The sequence below is a fragment of the Bombina bombina genome, chromosome 7 (assembly GCF_027579735.1).
Source record: "Bombina bombina isolate aBomBom1 chromosome 7, aBomBom1.pri, whole genome shotgun sequence".
Classification (NCBI taxonomy): Eukaryota; Metazoa; Chordata; class Amphibia; order Anura; family Bombinatoridae; genus Bombina; species Bombina bombina.
In genome coordinates, this window is record NC_069505.1 from 445,659,736 (window position 1) to 445,679,785 (window position 20,050).

Sequence of the window (20,050 nt, forward strand, 5' to 3'; positions counted from 1 at the left end):
AGGGTGTTAGTTCACATATTTCATATAGATAACACTGTGCTTGTGCACGAGAAGTTATCTGGGAGCAGGCACTGATTGGCTAGACTGCAAGTCTGTCAAAAGAACTGAAAAAAGGGGCAGTTTGCAGAGGTTTAGATACAAGATAATCACAGAGGTTAAAAGTATATTATTATAACTGTGATGGTTATGCAAAACTGGGAAATGGGTAATAAAGGGATTATCTATCTTTTAAAACAATAAAAATTCTGATGTAGACTGTCCCTTTAAGCAAACAGGGCGGGCCGTGGACTTACCGTGTCAAGAAATAAATTTATCAAGTAAGCATAAATTTTGTTTTCTTTCTAATGACACGGAGAGTCCACAGATCATCTAATTACTATTGGGAATCAATACCTAAACGGAAGGCACCACTGCTTGAAGAACCTTTCTCCCAAAAGAAGCCTCAGCCGAGGCAAAAAGTATCCAATTTATAGAATTTTGAAAAAGTGTGAAGAGAGGACCAAGTTGCAGCCTTGCAAATCTGTTCCATAGAAGCTTCATTTTTGAATGCCCAGGAACAGGAAACAGCCCTCGTAGAATGAGCCGTAACTCTCAGGAGGCTGCTGTCCAGCAGTTTCATAGGCAAAGCGAATGATACTCTTCAGCTACAAAGAAAAAGAAGTAGCCGTAGCTTTCTGCCCCTTACGTTTCCCCGAGAAAACCACAAAGAGAGCAGAAGACTGACGAAAATCCTTAGTCGTCTGTAAATAGAATTAATGCCCGCACCACGTCTAGATTGTGTAGGAGACGTTCTTTCTGAAAAGGCGGCTTAGGACACAAGGAAGGAACAACAATCTCCTGAATAATATTCCGATCTGAAACAACTTTAGGGAGAAACCCCAACGTAGTACGCAAAACTACCTTATTCGCATGAAAAATAGGTAAAGAGACTCATACTGTAAAGCAGAGAGCTCTGAAACTGAGCATATGAAATAGCAACAAGAAACAAAACTTTCCAAGATAACTTAATGTCTAAGGAATGGATCGGCTCAAACGGAGGCTGTTGAAGAACTAGGTTAAGATTCCAGGGAGGAGTAACCGGCTTAAACACAGGCCTGATCCTGACCAAGGCCTGACAAAACGATTGCACGTCTGGGACATCCGCCAGACGTTTATGTAACAAAATAAACAAGGCAGATATTTGACCCTTTAGGGAGCTTGTCGATAAACCTTGCTCCAGACCCTCTTGGAAAAGAGACAAAATTCTAGGAATCCGAACTCGACTCCAAGAGTAGCCTTTGGATTCACATCAATACAGGTATTTAAGCCATATCTTATGGTAAATGCTTCTAGTCACAGGCTTACGGGCCTGAATCATGGTCTTAATGACAAATTCTGAAAATCCACGCTTACATAAAATTAAGCGTTCAATTTCCAAGCAGTCAGCTTCAGAGAAACTAGATTTGGATGAAGGAAAAGCCCTTTTAGTAGGTCCTTTCTCAACGGAAGTCTCCAAGTTGCAAGAGATGACATCTCCACCAGGTCTGCATACCAAATCCTGCGAGGCAACGCCGGTGCAATGAGGATCAGAGACGCCCTCTCATTTGATTCGAGCAATGACCCGAGGAAGAAGAGTGAACGGATGAAATGGGTATGCAAGACTGAAATTCCAGGGTACCGCCAGAGCGTCTATCATCAGTACAGACTGAGGATCCCTTGACCTCTACCCGTACCTCGGGAGCTTGGCATTCTGCTGCGATGCCATGAGGTCCAGTTCCGGCTGTCCCCATTTGAGAATCAGGCTTGAAAACACTTCTGGATGGAGTTCCCACTCCCCCGGTTGAAAAGTCTGTCTGCTCAGAAAATCCGCCTCTTAGTTGTCTACTCCTGGGATGTGGATCGCCGACAGACAACAGTTGTAGGTCTCCGCCCACTGAATTATCTCGGCTACCTCTGACATCGCCAAGGAACTCAGAGTTCCCCCCTGATGGTTGAAGTAAGCCACTTTAGTTATGTTGTTGACTGAAACCTGATAAACCGAGCAGAGGCTGAGGCCAGGTTAGAAGAGCATTGAAGATTGCTCTCAGTTCCAGAATGTTTATGCGTAGAACAGACTCCGACCGAGTCCATGTCCCCTGAGCCTTTAGGGAGCCCCAGACTGCTCCCCATCCCAGAAGGCTTGCATCTGTTGTCACAATCACCCAAGAGGGTCTGCGAAAGCAGGTTCCCTGGGAGAGATGATCCTGAGACAACCACCATTGAAGAGAATCCCTTATCTCCTGCTCCAGCTGTAATCGCGGAGACAGGTCCGCATAATCTCCGTTCTGAGAATGCTTAACTGCAGAGGTCTGAGGTGGAAACGGGCGAACGGGATGATGTCCATTGCCGCTACCATCAGACCAATTACCTCCATGCACTGAGCCACTGATAGCCGAGGAGAGGACTGAAGAGCTAGGCAAGAATCGAAAATCTTTGATTTCCTGACTTCTGTCAGAAAAATTTTCATCGATAAGGAATCTATTATGGTTCCCAAGAAAATTACTCTTGTAGCTGGAACTAAGGAACTCTCTTCCAAATTCACCTTCCATCCGTGAGATTGCAGGAAAGTTAACATTTCTGTGTGGGATCTTGCTTGTTGAAAGGATGGAGCCTGAACCAGAATGTCGTCCAGATAAGGTGCCACTGCAATGCCCCGCATTCGGAGCACCGACAACAGGGATCCCAGAACCTTTGAGAAAATTCTGGGAGCTGTGGCAAGGCAGAATGGAAGAGCCACAAACTGGAAGTGTTTGTCTAGAAATGCAAACCTCAGAAACTTGTTATGGTCCCTGTGGATGGGAACAAGCAGGTACGCGTCCTTTAAATCTACCGTTGTCATAAATTGACCCTCTTGAACCAAGGGAAGAATGGAACGAATAGTATCCATCTTGAAGGACGGCACTCTGAGGAATTTGTTTAGACTTTTGAGATCTAAAATTGGCCTGAAGGTTCCCTCTATTTTGGGAACCACGAACAGATTGGAGTAGAATCCCAGATCCGTTCCTGTAGTAGAATCCCAGATAGTTCCTGCATTGGGACAGGAACTATCACTCCCAGGACGGAAAGTTCCCAAACACAGTGTAAGAACGCCGCTTTTTTCATCTGGTCTACAGATAATCTTGAAAGCAGAAACCTGCCCCTTGAAGGAAAGGTCTTGAACTCTAGTTTGAATCCCTGGGACACAATGTCCACCGCCCAGGGATCCTGAACATCTCGAACCCAAGCCTGAGCGAAGGAAAGCCTGCCCAATACAAGATCCGGTCCCAGATCGGGACAGGCCCTTGATGCTGTTTTTTATTCAATAGCAGGCTTTTTGGATTGTTTTCCATTGTTCCAAGACTGGTTGGCCCTCCAGGAAGGCTTGGACTGTTCCTGCTTGGAAGAGAAAGGCTTTCCCTTGAAATTTCAAAAGGAATGAAAATTACTCTGACGTCCCTTTTGCTTATTTCTCAAATCCTGAGGGAGGAAATGGCCCTTTCTTTCCGTAATGTCAGAAATTATTTCCGTCAAACCCGGCCCAAACAAGTCTTTCCCTTGTAAGGAATCGCCAAAAGTTTAGACTTAGATGACATATCCGCAAACCAAGATTTTAGCCATAAAGCTCTGCATGCCAGTACGGCAAAACCAGAAATCATAGCTCCCAGCTTAATAACCTGTAGGGAAACATCCGTGATAAAGGAGTTGGCCAACTTAAGGGACTTTATCCTATCCAGGATTTCTTCAAGGGGAGTGTCTGTCCAAATAGAATCAGACAACGCATCAAACCAGTATGCTGCCGCACTAGTGACAGTAGCAATACAAACCGCAGGTTGCCATTGTAAACCTTAAAGGAACAATTATCCTCTATGGGAATAGTTGTTCTCTTGGCTAGCGTGGAAATTGCCCCTTCCACCTTCGGTACCGTCTGCCAAGACTCCTTGATAGAGTCTGCGATAGGAAACATCTTTTTAAATATAGGGGATGGAGAAAAAGGGATACCCGGTCTCTCCCATTCCTTAGCAATAATCTCTGCAGTCCTGTAGCAGAGAGGCAGTAGGATCCGCAATATCTTTTAGTTAGGCAGAGACATCCTCATCTTAAAAATGTCATCTAAATAATTCAGTCCAAGCTTAAGTCTAAATCAGCTATTTTGCTTCTAGCCACTGCTTAAAACTGGTGCAACAACTACAACTGCTAACAACAACTGTCTTAGACAATACAGTTACTCAAAACTAAGTTACTCAAAACTGAAGTTAACCCCTCCAGTACTGTTGGATTTGCACCCTGTACCTATAATGGGCATCCATAATCCGTAGGACGGTTGACAGAGGGGTCAGTCACATGGCCCCCTCCTGGTGGGACAATCCGGCTGACCCGGCTTGACCCTTTGGCGGGTCAACTTGGGGATGACCGGACTAGGAGGTGGTAGGAATGTCAGTTTGCCGGGACAATCCATCTGCATTCCCGTTCTGCTTACCAGGCCGGTAGCTGATGGTGAAGTTATAGGGTTGGAGGGCTAAACTCCATCGCAGCAATCTACCAGTGTCTCCTGAGACCCGATTAAGCCAGACTAAGGGATTGTGGTCCGTTATGAGAGAGAATTCCTGTCCGTATAAATAAGGGTTCAACTTCTTCAGTGCCCAGACCAGGGCTAAACATTCCTTCTCTACTGCCGCATAACTTACTTCTCGAGGTAACAACTTTCTGCTTAGGTATGCGACAGGGTGCTCTCCTCCATCCTCCCCGACTTGGCTCAGCACAGCCCCCAGTCCATACATGGAAGCATCTGTATGAATGAGAAAACATTTGTAAGGGACTGGGGCAGCCAAGACAGGGGCATTAACAAGAGCCTGCTTCAATGCCTGAAACGCGGCTTAACAAGCTGGAGACCACAGGACCTGTTTAGGAAGGTTCTTTTTAGTCAGGTCAGTCAGGGGCTTGGCGATAGTACTGTAGTCCGGGACAAAACGTTGGTAATAACCGGCCGTCCCCAGGAAGGCTAGCACTTGGGTCTTAGTGATAGGTGTGGGCCAGTTAGCCACAGCCTCTACCTTGGCTGGCTCCCACACCCCACTCTGTGACCCAAGTACTGTACTTCAGCCATACCTAGATGGTACTTATCTGGTTTCAAGGTCAGGTCAGCGGCCCGAATCTTGTCCAGAACCACCCCTACATGGATTAGGTGTTCCTCCCAGGACCGCAATGTCGTCCAGGTATGCACAAGCAAATTCCTGGAAGCCATTGAGGAGTCTACCATACGCTGGAAGGTAGCCGGAGCATTCTTCATCCCAAAGGGCATGACCTTAAACAGGTAAAGGCCAAATGGGGCGACGAATGCCGACTTGGGGATAGCATCCTCAGCCAGGGGAATCTGCCAATAGCCCTTACACAGGTCTATGGTGGTCAGATAGCGTCCCCTAGCAATACGGTCTAGTAATTAGTCTACCCGGGGCATCGGGTAGGCGTCAGTGGTGGCCCTTTCGTTGAGCCGCCTGTAGTCCACACAGAACCGGGTGGTCCCATCTTTCTTAGGTACCAGGACTACAGGCGAAGCCCAAGGACTATCGTAGTGCTCGATGACTCCCAGCCGAGCCATCTCCTGCATCTCCTTCCGTATTCCTTCTCGGACTGCTTCGGCGATAGGGTAGGAGGGCTGTCGCAGGGAATTCTGTCCAGGGGTCTCTACCTTATGTACAGCTAGGGTAGTGTAGCCGGGCTCTTGGGATAACGTCGCCTGCTTCTCCCACAGCAGCTGTCTGGCCTGTACCTTCTCTGTAGGGCTTAACCGGTCCCCTATCTGCACAAGACTAGTGAGGTCAGTCTGGGGTTCCTTCTCTAGTAAGTCGGGCAGGGGTAAATTCTCTAGGTCGTCTGCAGCAGGGGCACACACTGCAGCGACATCCTCTGGCCTCTCCTGATACTCCTTCAGCATGTTCACATGAAAGGATCGCTGGATCCTTTTATCTGCACAGCTGGCTATAATATAGGTAGTACCACACACCTGAGCCAACACCTTATACGGGCCCTGCCAAGATGCTTGCATCTTGTTGGTCCTCACAGGCTTGAGCACCAAAACTTTCTGTCCAACCTGGAAGACCCGCTGCCGGGCACCCCGATTGTACCACCTCTTCGGTCTCCCCTGGGACACCTGGAGATTCTCCCTTACCATCAGGGACAGTTTCTCCATGCGGTCCCGGAGTTCCAGGACATATGGCACTATGGGGATCCCCTCCTGCTCTGTCTCTCCCTCCCAGTGTCCTCTAATGAGATCCAGGGGTCCATGGACACTTCTCCCATAGAGTAACTCAGTAATTCAGTAAGGAAGAGAACCCAGTAGATTCCTGGGGCACCTCTCTGTACGCAAATAACAGATGAGGCAGGAATCGCTCCCAGTCTCTGCAAGCGTTAGTAAAGTCCTCAGCATCTGCTTGAGGGTGCCATTAAAGCGCGCGCAGAGACCGCTAGTCTGTGGGTGATAAGGCGAACTGAGCAGCGGTTTAATGCCGCACACCTTCCACAGCTTCTGGGTCAGCACAGCGGTATACTGGGTCGGAGAGAATCTCCTTAGGGAACCCGACCCTAGTAAAAACCTTAACCTGGGCATCAGCTACTGTCTCTGCCTCTATATTAGACAGTGCTACTGCCTCTGGGTAACGAGTGGCATAGTCCACCACGGTGAGAATATACTTCTTACCTGATGGACGCACAATGTCAACGGCTATGCAGGAAAAGGGTTCCCCAATGATAGGCATAGACATAAGCCTAGCTTTTGGGTGATCCCCCCGCTTTTACCCACCCGTTGACAGGTGTCACAAGTACTATAATATATCCGCACATCTTGGTTAAAATTGGGCCAGAAGAAATTTTGGGTGATCCTATGAGCTGTGCGGCTGGACCCTAGATGTCCAGCTAATGGTACATCATGCCCAATCCAAATGTACCCATGCAACAAGTAGGTGGAACACAGTGCCCCCTGCTACCCTCACAGCCACAGTGTCTCCAGTGTGCTGGTTCTCGGAAACCAAGTTCTTTTGGAGCAAGGTCATGGTAGCACCAGTATCTCGTAGACCACTGACCTCCTTACCATTCACTTTAACCAGTTGCCGGTTATCCCGATGGGCAGCTTGCACGGGGTCTGCTTCATGTAGGATGCCACAGCATTCTTCCTCCTTTACGCAGTGGGCAGCAGGCTGAGGATTACGTGGGTTTCCGCCGGCGGGTCTCCTCCAGGACTGTGCTTGGTTCACTGTGTTTAGGGGACATTCTGGTCTTTTGTGTCCTAGTTGCTTACATCCAAAGCACCGAATAGGTTGTGAGTAGTCCTGTGAGTTGAACCGGGCTGTCTGAGGATAGTTTGTGGCTGAAGGCGTGGAGTGGTAGATCGGTGCACCGGGGGTTGGTAACTGGTAGCTGCTGGGGTGACTGTGGGTCGGTACTCCACTCTGGCAGGGGGCTTAGTGGTAGCAGTGTCCAGTTTGCGGGCATCCGTATACTCATCTGCCAGGCGAGCAGCTTCATGCAGTGTGGAGGGTTTACGGTTCCGAATCCACTCTCTAACTCCTGCGGATAACTTGTCGAAGCAATGTTCCAACAGGAATAGCTGCAGCACCTCTTCCCCGGATGCGGCTTGGCACCCTGCCATCCAGTGAGCTGATGTGCGGTGCACCTTACATGTCCACTCAACGTAGGAATCTCCAGCTAATTTAACAGTGTCTCTGAACCACCTCCTGTATGCCTCCGGTGTAATTGCATACCTGGAGAGCAGAGCCTCTTTTACAGCATTATAATCCCTGACTTCCTCATCTGGAATGGCCCGAAAAGTCTTGCTGGCCCGGCCGGATAATTTTCCGGATAATATCGTGACCCAGTCCTCTGTGGGTACCTTGTGTAGTGCACATTGCCTCTCAAAATCCGCAAGGTACCCATCAATCTCTCCTTCTGTTTCCATGAAGTTTTTAAAAGCTGCAAAATCTACCTCTCTCTTTTCCACTGGGGTTGCTGTGACTTGGGCTGCTGCAGCGCTGCTTTGGCGAAGTAGGTTGGCATCCACAGCTGCTATTATTATTCATAAAGCGCCAACAGATTCCGCAGCGCTGTTCATAGGTAACAAAGATAAAAGGACAGTACAATATGAGACACCAGACAAAATTTAACAAACAAATAAATACAGGAGGAATTGGGAGCCCTGTTACCGTGGGAACTTACAATCTAAATGGGTAGGAGGGTGAGAAACAGGAGGTGAGGACTGCAAAGGTGTGAATGATGTTAGTGTGAAGTTAGATGAGGGCAACTATTAGGCAAGTGGAATTCATTAGTTACTGATTTGGTTATAGACTTCCCTGAACAAGAAGGTCTTTAGGGAGCATTTAAAGGAGGAGAGGTTGGGGGAAAGTCTGACAGCACGAGGAAGTGCGTTCCAGAGGGTTGGTGCCGCACGAGAGAAGTCCTGTAGTCTAGCATGAGAGGAGGTGATGGTAGAAGAGGCAAGGAGTAGATCGTTGTTGGATCTTAGGGGACGGGCTGGAGTATATTTGTTGATGAGTGAGGACAGGTATGGGGGGCTGCATTGGTAAGGGCTGCTATGACCCAGTCGATAATTTCAGCAGTCGGGTTGGGGCCATAATGTGCCAGTCTTATTTTAACCGCCCGGTCAAAGCTTGCTTCTTCGGGAGTTCTGTCTGATATGCTGGGCTCATTGGTTCCTTCGGGCCCTGGTACTCCGTCCATCTCGGTCAGTATTGTAATAATCTCCCTCTTTCTGACGTTACTGGCTTGTCTGCCCCATTGTTCTAGCAGATATTAGACAATACAGTTACTCAAAACTAACAGTTCCTTAACAAACAGAGTTGTTCAAGCTTGAACTTGAAAGAAACAACTTCAGTATCAACTAAAGGTATAACACTGTCTGAGTCTGAGATTTAACCCTCAGATGCTACCAAAGTATCTTCCTACTGTACACACACTCAGCAGGGGAGAGACGGGGGCTACAGTACACAGTCAGCAGGGGAGAGACGGGGGCTAAGGTACACACAGTCAGCAGGGGAGAGACGGGGGCTACTGTACACACAGTCAGCAGGGGAGAGACGGGGGCTACTGTACACAGTCAGCAGGGGAGAGACGGGGGCTACTGTACACAGTCAGCAGGGGAGAGACGGGGGCTACTGTACACAGTCAGCAGGGGAGAGACGGGGGCTACTGTACACAGTCAGCAGGGGAGAGACGGGGGCTACTGTACACAGTCAGCAGGGGAGAGACGGGGGCTACTGTACACAGTCAGCAGGGGAGAGACGGGGGCTACTGTACACAGTCAGCAGGGGAGAGACGGGGGCTACTGTACACAGTCAGCAGGGGAGAGACGGGGGCTACTGTACACAGTCAGCAGGGGAGAGACGGGGGCTACTGTACACAGTCAGCAGGGGAGAGACGGGGGCTACTGTACACAGTCAGCAGGGGAGAGACGGGGGCTACTGTACACAGTCAGCAGGGGAGAGACGGGGGCTACTGTACAGACCACACAGTCAGCAGGGGAGAGACCAGGGCTACTGTACACACCACAGTCAACAGGGGAGAGACCAGGGCTACTGTACACACCACAGTCAGCAGGTGAGAGACCAGGGCTACTGTACACACCACACAGTCAGCAGGGGAGAGACCAGGGCTACTGTACACACCACACAGTCAGCAGGGGAGAGACCAGGGCTACTGTACACACCACACAGTCAGCAAGGGAGAGACCGGGGCTACTGTACACAACACAGTCTGCAAGGGAGAGACCAGGGCTACTGTACACACCACACAGTCAGCAGGGGAGAGACGGGGGCTACTGTACACACCACACAGTCAGCAAGGGAGAGACCGGGGCTACTGTACAGACCACACTGTCAGCAAGGGAGAGACCGGGGCTACTGTACAGACCACACTGTCAGCAGGGGAGAGACCAGGGCTACTGTACACTACCACACCACAGTTAACAGGGGAGAGACCAGGGCTACTGTACACCACACAGCAGGGGAGAGACCAGGGCTACTGTACACACCACAGTCAGCAGGGGAGAGACCAGGACTAATGTACACACAGTAAGCAGGGGAGAGACCAGTGCTACTGTACACCACACCACACCACACAGTCAGCAAGGGAGAGTCGGGGGCTACTGTACACACCACAGTCAGCAAGGGAGAGTCGGGGGCTACTGTACACACCACACAGTCAGCAGGGGAGAGACGGGGGCTACTGTACACACCACACAGTCAGCAGGGGAGAGACGGGGCTACTGTACACACCACACAGTCAGCAGGGGAGAGACCAGGGCTACTGTACACTACCACACAGTCAGCAGGGGAGAGACCAGGGTTACTGTACACTACCACACAGTCAGCAGGGGAGAGACCAGGGTTACTGTACACTACCACAGTCAGCAGGGGAGAGACCAGGGCTACTGTATACTACCACACAGTCAGCAGGGGAGAGACCAGGGCTACTGTACACTACCACACAGTCAACAGGGGAGAGACCAGGGCTACTGTACACCACACAGCAGGGGAGAGACCAGGGCTACTGTACACCACACAGCAGGGGAGAGACCAGGGCTACTGTACACCACACAGTCAGCAGGGGAGAGACCAGGGCTACTGTACACACCAGTGAGCAGGGGAGAGACCAGGACTACTGTACACAGTCAGCAGGGGAGAGACCAGGACTACTGTACACAGTCAGCAGGGGAGAGACCAGGGCTACTGTACACCACACCGTCAGCAGTGGAGAGACCATGGCTACTGTACACACCACACAGTCAACAGGGGAGAGACCGGGGCTACTTAACAACATGCATCCAGTTTCACACTGCAAAGAAACAACAATAGTAAAACAAAGGTCAGAAACTAAATGGTGCTACTTAATCTCCATGCTGCCGCACTAACTACAAAGCTTTAAAGACAGCTGAAATTTCTGAGCCATGAACAGGATTTCTAATCAGTTGTAGCAACAAACATTTTCGTCGCCTGTTTCATGGATTTGCCAAGCTGTGCAGCAAGTAATGTGCGGGCACTCTGATTGGAAACCTCCGATTACGCAGAAAATAGAACAAAAGCTCTGGTATAATTATAGATGCTGCTTAAGGAGAAGGGAAAGACCACAACAAAAAAAGTTCTAAGTGAAGAGCAGATGGCAATGCTTAAACAATAATGTAAAAACACTCCATCAGCATTGCCTCAGAAATAACACGATTCCTGTCACTCAGCAGTCCCCAGATCACAGCTGTACAGCTAACGGCTACACACGTCACCTAGTACACATGTGACAGCACCATCTACCCTGGTACCCAACACGACACCATTCCTGTCACTTGATAGGCCCCAAGATCACAGCTCAACACCCCTGTACAAATAACGGCTACACATGTCGCCTGGTACACACATGCCAGCACCATATACCCTGGTACCTAACACAATGTCCCCAGATCACAGCCTAACACCCCTGTACAGCTAACGGCTACACACACATACATGTCACCTGGTACACACATGCCAGCACCATATACCCTGGTACCTAACACAATGTCCACAGATCACAGCCTAACACCCCTGTACAGCTAACGGCTACACATGTCGCCTGGTACACACATGCCAGCACCATATACCCTGGTACCTAACAATGTCCCCAGATCACAGCCTAACACCCCTGTACAGCTAACGGCTACACGTCACCTGGTACACACATGCCAGCACCATATACCCTGGTACCTAACAATGTCCCCAGATCACAGCCTAACACCCCTGTACAGCTAACGGGCACACGTCACCTGGTACACACATGCCAGCACCATATACCCTGGTACCTAACACAATGTCCCCCGATCACAGCCTAACACCCATGAACAGCTAATGGGCACACGTCACCTGGTACACACATGCCAGCACCATATACCCTGGTACCTAACACAATGTCCCCAGATTACAGCCTAACACCCATGTACAGCTAACGGCTACACGTCACCTGGTACACACATGCCAGCACCATATACCCTGGTACCTAACACAATGTCCCCAGATCACAGCTTAAAGGGACACTGAACCCACATTTTTTCTTTTGTGATTTAGATAGAGCAGGCAATTTTAAGCAACTTTCTAATTTACTACTATTATCAATTTCTTTGTTTTCTTGCTATCTTTATTTGAAAAAGAAGACATCTAAGCTTTTTTTTTCGTTCAGAACTCTGGACAGCACATTTTTATTGGTGGATGAATTTATCCACCTATCAGCAAGAACAACCCAGGTTGTTCACCAAAAATGGTCAGGCATCTAAACTTACATTCTTGCATTTCAAATAAAAATACCAAAAGAATGAAGAAAATCTGATAGGAGTAAATTAGAAAGTTGCTAAAAAAAACATAATTTAAGCTTACCTGATAAATTTATTTCTCTTGTGGTGTATCCAGTCCACGGATCATTACTTGTGGGATATTCTCCTTCCCAACAGGAAGTTGCAAGAGGATCACCCACAGCAGAGCTGCTAAATAGCTCCTCCCCTAACTGCCATAACCAGTCATTCGACCGAAGACAAGCAGAGAAAGGAGAAACCATAGGGTGCAGTGGTGACTGTAGTTTAAAGTTAAAAAATACCTGCCTTAAAATGACAGGGCGGGCCGTGGACTGGATACACCACAAGAGAAATAAATTTATCAGGTAAGCATAAATTATGTTTTCTCTTGTAAGGTGTATCCAGTCCACGGATCATCCATTACTTGTGGGATACCAATACCAAAGCTAAAGTACATGGATGAAGGGAGGGACAAGGCAGGTACTTAAACGGAAGGTACCACTGCCTGTAAAACCTCTCTCCCAAAAATAGCCTCCGAAGAAGCAAAAGTATCAAATTTATAGAATTTTGAAGAGGTATGAAGCGAAGACCAACTCGCCGCCTTGCAAATCTGTTCAACAGAAGTCTCATTTTTAAAGGCCCATGTGGAAGCCACAGCTCTAGTAGAATGAGCTGTAATCCTTTCAGGAGGCTGCGGGCAAGCAGTCTCATAAAATAAGCGGATTATGCTTCTTAGCCAAAACGAAAGAGGTTGCCGAAGCCTTTTGGCCTCTCCTCTGTCCAGAGTAGACAACTAACAAAGCAGATGTTTGACGAAAATCTTTAGTAGCTTGTAAATAATACTTTAATGCAAGAATCATGTCAAGATTGTGTAATAGACGTTCCTTCTTTGAAGAAGGATTAGGACACAATGATGGAACAACAATCTACTGATTGATATTCTTATTAGATACCACCTTAGGTAAAAACCCAGGTTTGATACACAGAACTACCTTATCTGCATGGAAGATCAGATAAGGAGAATCACATTGTAAGGCAGATAACTCGGAAACTCTACGAGCCGAGGAAATAGCTACCAAAAAAAGAACTTTCCAAGATAAAAGTTTGATATCTATGGAATGAAGAGGTTCAAACGGAACCCCTTGAAGAACTTTAAGAACCAAATTTAAACTCCATGGCGGAGCAACAGGTTTAAACACAGGCTTGATTCTAACTAAAGCCTGACAAAATGCCTGAACGTTTGGAACATCCGCCAGACGCTTGTGCAAAAGAATAGACAGAGCAGAAATCTGTCAATTTAAGGAACTAGCTAGGACAATCTTTTTTCCAATCCGTCTTGGAGAAAAGATAATATCTTGGGAATCCTGACTTTACTCCATGAGAAACCCTTGGATTCACACCAAGAAAGATATTTACGCCATATCTTATGATAGATTTATGATAGATTTTCCTGGTGACAGGCTTTCGTGCCTGAATTAAGGTATCAATGACTGACTCGGAGAAGCCACGCTTTGATAAAATCAAGCGTTCAATCTCCAGGCAGTCAGTCTCATAGAAATTAGATTTGGATGGTTGAAAGGACCTTGAAGTAGAAGGTCCTGTCTCAGCGGCAGAGTCCATGGTGGAAAGGATGACATGTCCACCAGATCTGCATACCAAGTCCTGCGTGGGCACGCAGGCGCTATCAAGATCACCGATGCTCTCTCCTGCTTGATTTTGGCAATCAGACGAGGGAGCAGAGGAAACAGTGGAAACACATAAGCCAGGTTGAAGGACCAAGGTGCTGCTAGAGCATCTATCAGCGTCGCCTTGGGATCCCTGGACCTGGATCCGTAACAAGGAAGTTTGGCGTTCTGGCGAGACGCCATGAAATCCAGTTCTGGTTTGCCCCAACGATGAATCAATTGTGCAAACACCTCAGGATGGAGTTCCCACTCCCCCGGATGAAAGGTCTGACAACTTAGAAAATCCGCCTCCCAGTTCTCTACACCTGGGATATGGATAGCTGATAGGTGGCAAGAGTGAATCTCTGCCCAGCGAATTATCTTTGAGACTTCTAACATCGCTAGGGAACTCCTTGTTCCCCCTTGATGGTTGATGTAAGCCACAGTCGTGATGTTGTCCGACTGAAACCTGATGAACCTCATTGTCGCTAGCTGAGGCCAAGCCTGAAGAGCATTGAATATCGCTCTCAGTTCCAGAATGTTTATTGGAAGGAGCGTCTCCTCCTGAGCCTTCAGGGAGTTCCAGACTGCCCCCCAGCCTAGAAGGCTGGCATCTGTTGTTACAATTGTCCAATCTGGCCTGCGAAAGGTCATACCTTTGGACAGATGGACCCGAGATAGCCACCAGAGAATCCCTGGTCTCTTGATCCAGATTTAGTAGAGGGGACAAATCTGTGTTATCCCCATTCCACTGACTGAGCAGGCAGAGTTGCAGCGGTCTGAGATGTAGGCGTGCAAACGGCACTATGTCCAATGCCGCTACCATCAAGCCGATTACTTCCATACACTGAGCCACCGAAGGGCGAGAAGTGGAATAAAGAACACGCAGGAATTTAGAAGTTTTGATAACCTGGTCTCGGTCAGGTAAATCCTCATTTCTACAGAATCTATTAGAGTTCCCAGAAAGGAGACTCTTGTGAGGGGATAGAGAACTCTTTTCTTCGTTCACCTTCCACCCATGCGACCTCAGAAATGCCAGAACTATGTCCGTATGAGACTTGGCAATTTGGAAATTTGACGCCTGTATCAGGATGTCGTCTAAATAAGGGGCCACTGCTATGCCCCGCGGCCTTAGGACCGCCAGAAGTGACCCCAGAACCTTCATAAAGATTCTTGGGGCTGTAGCTAATCCAAAGGGAAGAGCTACAAACTGGTAATGCCTGTCTAGGAAGGCAAACCTGAGAAACCGATGATGATATTTGTGTATCGGAATGTGAAGATAAGCATCCTTTAAATCCACTGTAGTCATGTACTGACCCTCCTGGATCATAGGTAGGATGGTACGAATAGTCTCCATCTTGAATGATGGAACTTGAGGAATTTGTTTAAGATCTTGAGATCTAAAATTGGTCTGAAGGTTCCCTCTTTTTTGGGAACCACAAACAGATTTGAGTAAAATCCCTGTCCCTGTTCCTCCTTTGGAACTGGGTGGATCACTCCCATAACTAGGAGGTCTTGAACACAGTGTAAGAATGCCTCTCTCTTTATCTGGTTTGCAGATAATTGTGAAAGGTGAAATCTCCCTTTTGGAGGGGAAGCTTTGAAGTCCAGAAGATATCCCTGGGATATAATTTCCAACGCCCAGGGATCCTGGACATCTCTTGCCCAAGCCTGGGCGAAGAGTGAAAGTCTGCCCCCTACTAGATCCGTTACCAGATAGGGGGCCGATCCTTCATGCTTTCTTAGAGGCAGCAGCGGGGTTTTTGGCCTGCTTGCCTTTGTTCCAGGTCTGGTTAGGTTTCCAGACCGACTTGGACTGAGCAAAAGTTCCCTCTTGTTTTGCATTAGAGGAAGTTGATGCCGCACTCGCCTTGAAGTTTCGAAAGGCACGAAAATTAGTCTGTTTGGCCCTTGATTTGGACCTATCCTGAGGAAGGGAATGACCTTTTCCTCCAGTGATATCAGAAATGATCTCCTTCAAACCAGGCCCGAATAGGGTTTGCCCCTTGAAGGGAATGTTAAGCAGCTTAGACTTTGAAGTAACGTCAGGTGACCATGATTTAAGCCATAGCGCCCTGCGCGCATGAATAGAAAAACCAGAATTCTTAGCCGTTAGTTTAGTCAAATAAACAATGGCATCAGAAACAAAAGAATTGGCTAGCTTAAGTGCTCTAAGCTTGGCAAGTATGTCATCCAATGGGGTCTCTACCTGTAAAGCCTCTTCCAGAGACTCAAACCAGAAAGCCACAGCAGCAGTGACTGGGGCAATGCATGCAAGGGGCTGTAGAATTAAACCTTGTTGAATAAACACATTTTTTTAAGGTAACCCTCTAACTTTTTATCCATTGGATCTGAGAAAGCACAACTGTCCTCGACAGGGATAGTAGTACGCTTAGCTAGGGTAGAAACTGCTCCCTCCACCTTAGGGACTGTCTGCCATAAGTCCCGTGTGGTGGCATCTATTGGAAACATTTTCTTAAAAATAGGAGGGGGAGAGAACGGCACACCTGGTCTATCCCATTCCTTAGTAGTAATTTCTGTAAACCTTTTAGGTATTGGAAAAACATCAGTGCACACCGGTACTGCATAGTATTTATCCAATCTACACAATTTCTCTGGCACTGCAATTGTATCACAGTCATTCAGAGCAGCTAAAACCTCCCTGAGCAATACGCGGAGGCGTTCAAGCTTAAATTTAAATGTAGACATATCAGAATCAGGTTGAATCCTCTTCCGAGTCAGAAACATCACCCACAGAAAGAAGCTCTCCTTCCTCAGCTTCTGCATATTGTGAAGGAGTATCAGACATAGCTCTTAAAGCGTCAGTATGCTCTGTATTTCTTCTAACTCCAAAGCTGTCTTGCTTTCCTCTAAACCCAGGTAGTCTGGATAATACCGCTGACAGTGTATTATCCATGACTGCCGCCATGTCTTGTAAAGTAAACGCTACGGGCGCACTAGATGTACTTGGCGCCATTAGAGTGTGAGTCCCTTGAGCGGGAGTCAAAGGGTCTGACACGTGGGGCGAGTTAGTCGGCATAACTTCCCCCTCGTCAGATTCCTCTGGTGATACATTTTTTAAAGACAGAATATGATCTTTATTACTTAAAGTGAAATCAGTACATTTGGTACACATTCTAAGAGGGGGTTCCACCATGGCTTCTAAACATAATGAACAAGGAGTTTCCTCTATGTCAGACATGTTTATACAGACTAGCAATGAGACCAGCATGCTTGGAAAACACTTTAAATCAAGTTAACAAGCAAACAATAAAAACGGTACTGTGCCTTTAAGAAAAACAAATTGTCAGAATTTGAAAAACAGTGAATAAAAGCAGTTAAACAAACTAAATTTTTACAGTGTGTATAATAATCAAACAGAGCATTGCCCCCACTTGCAAATTGATGATTAACCCCTTTGTTCAAAAAACGGATCAAAAAAACGATAGACTTTTTTTAACAGTCACAACAAACTGCCACAGCTCTTCTGTGGCCCTACCTTCCCAAACAAACGACTTTGGGAAGCCTAAGAGCCCTTTAGAGAGGTCCTATAGCATTCAGGGGACTCCTGGAGGAAGCTGGATGTCTCAGTCTGTAAAAGTTACTGCGCAATAAAGCGCTAAATTAGGCCCCTCCCACTCATGTTAAAACAGTGGAAAGCCTCAGGAAACTGTTTCTAGGCAAATTTAAGCCAGCCATGTGGAAAAAAACAATTTATGCTTACCTGATAAATTTATTTCTCTTGTAGTGTGTTCAGTCCACGGGTCATCCATTACTTATGGGATATATTCTCCTTCCCAACAGGAAGTTGCAAGAGGATCACCCAAGCAGAGCTGCTATATAGCTCCTCCCCTCACATGTCATATCCAGTCATTCGACCGAAACAAGACGAGAAAGGAGAAACTATAAGGTGCAGTGGTGACTGGAGTTATAATTTTAAAATTTAGAACCTGCCTTAAAAAAAGACAGGGCGGGCCGTGGAGAAATAAATTTATCAGTTAAGCATAAATTATGTTTTCTATTGTTAAGTGTGTTCAGTCCACGGGTCATCCATTACTTATGGGATACCAATACCAAAGCTAAGTACACAGATGATGGGAGGGACAAGGCAGGAACATTAAACAGAAGGAACCACTGCCTGTAGAACCTCTCTCACAAAACCAGCCTCCGAAGAAGCGAAAGTGTCAAATTTGTAAAATTTGGAAAAAGTATGAAGTGAAGACCAAGTTGCAGCCTTGCAAATCTGTTCAACAGAGGCCTCATTCTTAAAGGCCCAGGTGGAAGCCACAGCTCAAGTGGAATGAGCTGTAATTCTTTCAGGAGGCTGCTGTCCAGCAGTCTCATAGGCTAAACGTATTATGCTACGAAGCCAAAAAGAGAGAGAGGTAGCCGAAGCCTTTTGACCTCTCCTCTGTCCAGAGTAAACGACAAACAGAGAAGAAGTTTGTCTAAAATCTTTAGTTGCCTGTAAGTAGAACTTCAGAGCACGGACCACGTCTAGATTATGCAAAAGACATTCCTTCTTTGAAGAAGGATTAGGACATAATGATGGAACAACAATCTCTTGATTGATATTCCTGTTAGAAACAACCTTAGGTAAAAACCCAGGTTTAGTACGCAGAACTACCTTATCTGAATGAAAGATCAGATAAGGAGAATCACAATGTAAGGCAGATAACTCAGATACTCTTCGAGCCGAGGAAATAGCCATCAAAAACAAAACTTTCCAAGATAAAAGCTTAATATCAATGGAATGAAGGGGTTCAAACGGAACACCCTGAAGAACTTTAAGAACCAAGTTTAAGCTCCACGGAGGAGCAACAGCTTTAAACACAGGTTTAATTCTAGCCAAAGCCTGACAAAAGGCCTGGACGTCTGGATGCTCCGCCAGACGTTTGTGTAAAAGAATAGACAGAGCTGAAATCTGTCCCTTTAGCGAACTAGCGGATAAACCCTTTTCTAAACCCTCTTGTAGAAAAGCTAATATCCTAGGAATCCTAACCTTACTCCATGAGTAACTCTTGGATTCGCACCAATATAAATATTAACGCCATATCTTATGGTAAATTTTTCTTGTCACAGGTTTCCGAGCCCTTATTAATGTATCAATAACCGAATCCGAAAACCCACGCTTTGATAGAATCAAGCGTTCAATTTCCAGGCAGTCAGCCTCAGAGAAATTAGGTTTGGATGGTTGAAAGGACCCTGAATTAGAAGGTCCTGCCTCAGAGGAAGAGACCATGGTAGACAGGACGACATGTCCACTAGGTCTGCATACCAGGTCCTGCGTGGCCACGCAGGCGCTATCAGAATTACTGATGCCCTCTCCTGTTTGATCCTGGCAATCAGCCGAGGTAGCAACGGAAATGGTGGAAATACATAAGCTATGTTGAAAACCCAAGGGGCTGCTAATGCATCTACCAGCACCGCTCCCGGGTCTCTGGACCTGGATCCGTAACAAGGAAGCTTCGCGTTCTGGCGAGATGCCATGAGATCCAGATCCGGTTTGCCCCAACGACGAATCAGTTGAGCAAATACCTCCGGGTGAAGTTCCCACTCTCCCGGATGAAAAGTCTGGCGACTTAGGAAATCCGCCTCCCAGTTCTCTACGCCTGGGATGTGAATCGCTGACAGGTGGCAAGAGTGAGACTCTGCCCAGCGAATTATCTTCGAGACTTCCAACATCGCTAGGGAACTCCTGGTTCCCCCTTGATTGATGTAAGCCACAGTCGTGATATTGTCCGACTGAAATCTGATGAACCTCAGCTTTGCTAACTGAGGCCAAGCCAGAAGAGCATTGAATATTGCTCTTAATTCTAGAATGTTTATTGGGAGGAGTTTCTCCTCCTGAGTCCACGATCCCTGAGCCTTCAGGGAATTCCAGACTGCTCCCCAGCCTAGAAGGCTGGCATCCGTTGTTACAATCGTCCAATCTGGCCTGCGAAAGGTCATTCCTTTGGACAGATGAACCGGTGACAACCACCAGAGAAGCGAATCTCTGGTCTCCTGGTCCAGATTTAGCAAAGGGGACAGATCTGAGTAATCCCCGTTCCATTGACTGAGCATGCATAGT

At 47.3% G+C, this 20,050-nt stretch overlaps 1 protein-coding gene across 3 annotated transcripts in view; it reads right to left on the reverse strand.

Annotated features, from left to right (window-relative positions):
• EP300 (E1A binding protein p300) overlaps positions 1 to 20,050 on the reverse strand; it is a 657,355-nt gene that overhangs the window by 552,174 nt on the left and 85,131 nt on the right. The window lies entirely within an intron of this gene.